Source organism: Acinonyx jubatus, chromosome B4 (genome assembly GCF_027475565.1).
Source record: "Acinonyx jubatus isolate Ajub_Pintada_27869175 chromosome B4, VMU_Ajub_asm_v1.0, whole genome shotgun sequence".
NCBI classification, from domain to species: domain Eukaryota; kingdom Metazoa; phylum Chordata; class Mammalia; order Carnivora; family Felidae; genus Acinonyx; species Acinonyx jubatus.
Genome location: NC_069387.1, coordinates 80,281,201 through 80,287,112, shown reverse-complemented (window position 1 = coordinate 80,287,112; position 5,912 = coordinate 80,281,201). Strand labels below are relative to the sequence as shown.

Sequence of the window (5,912 nt, the reverse complement as noted above, 5' to 3'; positions counted from 1 at the left end):
GAAAGAAATAAGCTCATTAAGGTGCAATGCAAGTAAATTGAAAAAGGAGCTGAGACATATAACTGAAATATAGATTATTAAAAGATAAATAAAATTATAAGCATTAACAGAAATGTTTAGCACCACACCTTTTATTTAATTTCATTTATTGACTGCTATTTTATTTTACTTCTTTAAGAATGCTGCAACTCTTTTGATTGAGTCACTGAGGCTTTTTTTTTTTTTTACTTATTTCTCATTGTATAAATAAATGGCTTTAATGTAGGTGAAACAGAAAAAGTGAGTAGTGAAACTGCTTTATTAGTAGTCACTTTCTCTTTTGCTGTAGGAGTCATATAAATGAACATGCATGTGCCATAGGTGATGAAAACTACAGTCATGTGGGAAGAACAGGTGTAAAAGGCCTTTTTTCTTTGCTGAACAGATGGAAATCCTAAAATTTTTTTGATAATATAAGATAGAACTACATATATAAAGGTCAAAATGGGGGTCAGCACAGATTAAAACAGTTTGTTTCATGAGCCATGTGTCTGAACATGCTATCTTTAGGAGGGGAGAAGCATCACAGAGAAAATGATCAATAAAATTTGAGTCACAGAATTTCAGATTTAGCCCCAGACTAAGTGGGGAAGTTATGACCAACAATCCAGCCAACAAGCAGGAAAAAATAAGACTGCTGCAGACTCCTCTGCTCATGATGGTTACCCAATGCAAGGGTTTCCAGATGGCCACATAGTGGTCATAGGACATGATGGCCAGCAAGAAAAATTCTGTTACTGCAAAGAGGTCAGTAAAAAACACTTGGATGACACGAGCATTATAGGTAATGACCTTGTCACCTGTTGCTATGTTATACAAGTACCTGGAAATACAGACAGTGGTGAATGAGATCTCCAAGAAGGAGAAATTTTGTAAAAAAAAAAAAAAAAAAAAGTACATGGGTGTTTTAAGGTAGGGATCCACAAAAGTGAGTGTGATGATGGTCCCGTTACACTGAGCATGTAGGTAAAAAATAGAAAGATAAAAATCAGAACTTGTAGCTCAGGGTCATCTGTCCCAGAAAATGAATGTTGTTACTGTAGAGTTTTTAATCACTGATGTCTTCTGTCCAATCTGCATGCCTGATAATTCAGAGAGATTATTGTATAGATAAAATCTAATTTAATCAGCTATACTCTACCTTCACTACATTTTCATATTATATTTTAATTATTTGTTTCATGTTTTTATCTAAATTGTAGTTAGTTAACATATAATGTAGTATAGTTTCTGGAGTAGAATTTAGTGATTCATCACTTACATGTAACACCCAGTGCTTGTCACAAGAAGTGCCCTCCTTAATACCCATCACCCATCTAGCCCATCTCCCTGTGCACCTCTCCTCCAGCAACCTTCACTTTGTTCTCTGTAGTTTTGTGGTTTGTCTCTCTCTCTCTCTCTCCTTTCCCCTATGTTCATCTGTTTTGTTTCTTAAATTCCACATATGAGTGAAATCATATGGTATTTGTCTTTCTCTGATTTATTTCACTTAGGATAATACACCCTAGCTCCATCCACGTTATTGCAAATGTTGATTTCGTTCTTTTTGTTGGTTGAGGAATATTCCTCTGTGTGTGTGTGTGTGTGTGTGATATAATGCATCACATCTTCTTTATCCATCCATGAATCGATGGACATTTGGGCTCTTTCCATAATTTGGGTATTATTGACAATGCTGCTATAAACATCAGGGTGCATTTGCCTCTCTGAATCAGTATTTTTGTATCATTTGGGTAAATACCTAGTAGTGCAATTGGGTGGTATGGTTGTTCTATTTTTAACTTTTTGAGGAAACTCCATACTGTTTTCCAGAGTTGTTGCACCAGTTTGCGTATATTTTAAATCACAATATGGATGTGATTAGATTATCTGCTGATGTGGTGTGATTTCGTGGATAGCAAAAATGTAATTTGGCTCCCCAAAATTCTTTCCTGTTCAGAACTAAGTAAAAAAACTGCATTATTAAAATTGTGCTTTTAGTTAACAGTTTGGTCCTTATCCAAATGATAATACATGGTATATAATTTGAATTCATTCTAGAGTCTTGACCAGAATTTGGAGTCTCTACTTTGGTTTTATAATAAGATTTTTTTTCTTTGTCTTTGTTTTTGGATAAAGGTATTATCTCTCATGATTCATGCTAAATCTTCCTTATGCATTCCTCTATCATTCTTGTTTTCTTTCTACATTTCTCAATGTGCAAGCTATTATGCACAATACAGCCTTTTAAACAGAATTTTCTTGTATAAATTTATGAAATGCTTTAATAAATTAACCTAAAAATTATACACATGATTTTTGGTTATCTTTTTGCCAGTTTTGATTCCTTGGATCTACTCATTCCTCTTCACCTCTGACCATATACTCTGTCATGGTTTTCTCCACAATTCCTACAATTTTATGTAACATCTGTCACTTAATGAATACTCAATTTCTATTTTTGGTAATGGATTTTTTCTGACTAATCTACTGAATTTACTATCAAACATATCTACTTTTTATTGAAGCCCTGACCAAACATATCTGTTTGTAGAAATCACACACATTTCCATTTCAGTGTGCCTAAAACAGAAATCATGATTTTTCACATGGGTATGCACCCTCCCCTCTTTCCCTGTGTGCTAACAGGTTCCATTTGTTAACAAGCATTCAGTGCCAGGTATTACTAAGCACTTCTTTTGTAGACTTTGTCCCATGTTCCCCAACTTAACTGAGTAAGCCTAATTATCATTGATTTCCAGTTGAAGTACCACTTCCCCTGGCAAGTTTTTTGCAATTCTTACGGCTATTTTAGCCTACACACCCACTCTTGTGCTCATATAACAAGCAAAACTTGCCACTATGTTAATGTTTAGTGGGAGAATATATTTGTTGAGATTGTCTTTTTTACTGTGATAGCAGTGACATCTAGCACAGTTCCACATACATTGTCAATCTCTGAAGAATATTTTCTGAGTAAATTTATCCCAAATTTTTGGCACACACCAACAAAACTATTTTTTCATACTTGGACTTAAATTGATATTGCTCTGATGCTTAATATGCTTATTAAATTTTCTATATTTCTGACTCTAGAAATCTTTTTTCTTTTATTTTTAAAGAGGACTATTTTTATTAAGTCACATTGCGAGGTGATCTTTAGAATTGTGACAAAAGTAATAACTGCCTTCCCTTCCTTTTGGTTTTTCAAAAAAGTAAATGTATTTTTATTGATACTGTGTTTCTGTCATCGTTATCCATTAATGCAATGTTAAATCTAGAGACCATGATTTTTTTTTGATGCTGAGTTTATGTCAAAAGCTGCCCCACAGTAATTTTCTCAGGCATTGAGAAATAATTACTAAAGTGGAGGCTTGAATGTTTCCAATTTTTAATCAGTGTTTCAATGCTTATAATCTCACATCAGTGAGTGAAAGCAATTCCACTTGGGACCACAATTCATTTCTTTGTAAACAATTGTTCTTCATTTTTAATAAATAATCACATCATTAAAGTTATGCTTTTGCTTTTATTTTACAATATGAGGTCGATTGTATAGCTGATGTTATTTCTGGATATTTTATTCATACTGAGATAGGCAAAAAGTCCCATCTGGAGGTTTGCCATTACATACTGTTAAATCCACACGGTGATGGTCACCAATCCAATAAAGAAATGCTAAAGATGAAGTCAAGCTTTCACTTTTTCCAGATGACCTGATATTATACATGGAAAATCTGATAGACTCCACCAAAAGTCTGCTAGAACTGATACATGAATTTAGCAAAGTTGCAGGATACAAAATCAATGTACAGAAATCAGTTGCATTCTTATACACTAACAATGAAGCAACAGAAAGACAAAGAAACTGATCCCATCCACAATTGCACCAAGAAGCATAAAATACCTAGGAATAAATCTAACCAAAGATGTAAAAGATCTGTATGCTGAAAACTATAGAAAGCTTATGAAGGAAATTGAAGAAGATATAAAGAAATGGAAAAACATTCCGTGCTCCTGGGTTGGAAGAATAAATATTGTCAAAATGTCAATACTACCCAAAGCTATCTACACATTCAATGCAATCCCAATCAAAATTGCACCAGCATTCTTCTCGAAACTAGAACAAGCAATCCTAAAATTCATATGGAACCACAAAAGGCCCCGAATAGCCAAAGTAATTTTGAAGAAGAAGACCAAAGCAGGAGGCATCACAATCCCAGACTTTAGCCTCTACTACAAAGCTGTAATCATCAAGACAGCATGGTATTGGCACAAAAACAGACACATAGACCAATGGAATAGAATAGAAACCCCAGAACTAGACCCACAAACGTATGGCCAACTCATCTTTGACAAAGCAGGAAAATATCCAATGGAAAAAAGACAGTCTCTTTATCAAATGGTGCTGGGAGAACTGGACAGCAACATGCAGAAGAATGAAACTAGACCACTTTCTCACACCATTCACAAAAATAAACTCAAAATGGGTAAAGGACCTGAATGTGAGACAGGAAACCATCAAAACCCTAGAGGAGAAAGCAGGAAAAAAAACCTCTTTGACCTCAGCCGCAACAGTTTCTTACTTGACACATCCCCAAAAGCAAGGGAATTAAAAGCAAAAATGAACTATTGGGACCTTATGAACATAAAAAGCTTCTGCACAGCAAGGAAACAATCTACAAAACTAAAAGGCAACCAACGGAATGGGAAAAGATATTTGCAAATGACATATCGGACAAAGGGCTAGTATCCAAAATCTGTAAAGAGCTCACCAAACTCCACACCCGAAAAACAAATAACCCATTGAAGAAATGGGCAGAAAACATGAATAGACACTTCTCTAAAGAAGACATCCAGATGGCCAACAGGCACATGAAAAGATGCTCAATATCGCTCCTCATCAGGGAAATACAAATCAGAACCACACTCAGATATCACCTCACGCCAGTCAGAGTGGCCAAAATGAACAAATCAGGAGACTATAGATGCTGGCGAGGATGTGGAGAAACAGGAACCCTCTTGCACTGTTGGGAATGCAAACTGGTGCAGCCACTCTGGAAAACAGTGTGGAGGTTCCTCAAAAAATTAAAAATAGACCTACCCTATGACCCAGCAATAGCACTGCTAGGAATTTACCCAAGGGATACAGGAGTACTGATGCACAGGGGCACTTGTACCCCAATGTTTATAGCAGCACTCTCAACAATAGCCACATTGTGGAAAGAGCCTAAATGTCCATCAACTGATGAATGGATAAAGAAATTGTGGTTTATATACACAATGGAGTTCTACGTGGCAATAAGAGTGAAATATGGCCCTTTGTAGCAACATGGATGGAACTGGAGAGTGTGATGCTAAGTGAAATGAGTCATACAGAGAAAGACAGATACCATATGTTTTTACTCTTATGTGGATCCTGAGAAACTTAACAGAAGCCCATGGGTGAGGGGAAGGAAAAAAAAAAGAGGTTAGAGTGGGAGAGAGCCAAAGCATAAGAGACTCTTAAAATCTGAGAACAAACTGAGGGTTGATGGGGAGGTGGGAGGGAGGAGAGGGTATGTGATGGGTATTGAAGAGGGCATCTTTTGGGATGAGCACTGGGTGTTGTATGGAAACCAATTTGACAATAAATTTCATATATTAAAAAAATTAAAAAATTAAAAAAAATAGCACATTAAAAAAAAAAAGAAATGCTGACTCAGGCTCATGGTTTGCTTGAAAACTAGAACACTTCCAGAGAATCTGGGGACATAGTCAACAAATGTATAAGATTAAATTCAGCAGTAGTGGAGAATGATTGCTGCATTCTACCTACTTCTCTCTCATCCTTTCTGTTCATCTCTCAGGCTACATATACATCACTGTATACCCTTAGCTCAACATGCTATAGG

The 5,912-nt window shown here is 35.7% G+C and overlaps 1 pseudogene; it reads right to left on the bottom strand.

Moving 5' to 3' along the window:
- Positions 1 to 224: 224 nt before the first annotated feature.
- Positions 225 to 1,119, bottom strand: LOC106981134 (olfactory receptor 6C2-like; annotated as a pseudogene).
- Positions 1,120 to 5,912: the final 4,793 nt, after the last annotated feature.